Source organism: Oryzias melastigma, linkage group LG12 (assembly GCF_002922805.2).
Source record: "Oryzias melastigma strain HK-1 linkage group LG12, ASM292280v2, whole genome shotgun sequence".
NCBI classification, from domain to species: domain Eukaryota; kingdom Metazoa; phylum Chordata; class Actinopteri; order Beloniformes; family Adrianichthyidae; genus Oryzias; species Oryzias melastigma.
The window spans coordinates 7,219,924-7,220,276 of NC_050523.1; the positions used below are offsets into that span (position 1 = coordinate 7,219,924).

The 353-nt window shown below is 34.6% G+C and overlaps 1 protein-coding gene across 1 annotated transcript in view; it reads left to right on the forward strand.

The window, feature by feature from the left end:
* The window catches only part of aif1l (allograft inflammatory factor 1-like), a 14,002-nt gene that overhangs the window by 7,711 nt on the left and 5,938 nt on the right, over nucleotides 1-353 (forward strand). The gene's annotated exons all lie outside the window — the stretch shown is intronic.

Consider the following 353-nt stretch of genomic DNA (forward strand, 5'->3'; position numbering starts at 1 on the left):
ACCCATCGAGAATCGATCGCAGGACTAAATATCGCGATATATCGCAATATCGATATTTTGGCACACCCCTAGTTTGAGTATGTCTTTATTCTAATTTTGTTAGATCAGGAGCAGATAAAAAATAAAAATAAAAAAAACTGCGATTTGAAAAAGTTCAGGTTTGTGACGCAACATCTGCCATAGACGGTTGATGGGATATTAGTGAAGGGGGACTTCCACTCCAGCAGTCCCGCCCACAACTAAAAATGTTCTAGAAAACAACTCGGCTTTTTAATTTTTGCCAAAAATTGCATAACTATAATTTAAAAAACTGAGAAGGATTTTACAATTAAAAAAATATATCTGTTTGGAAT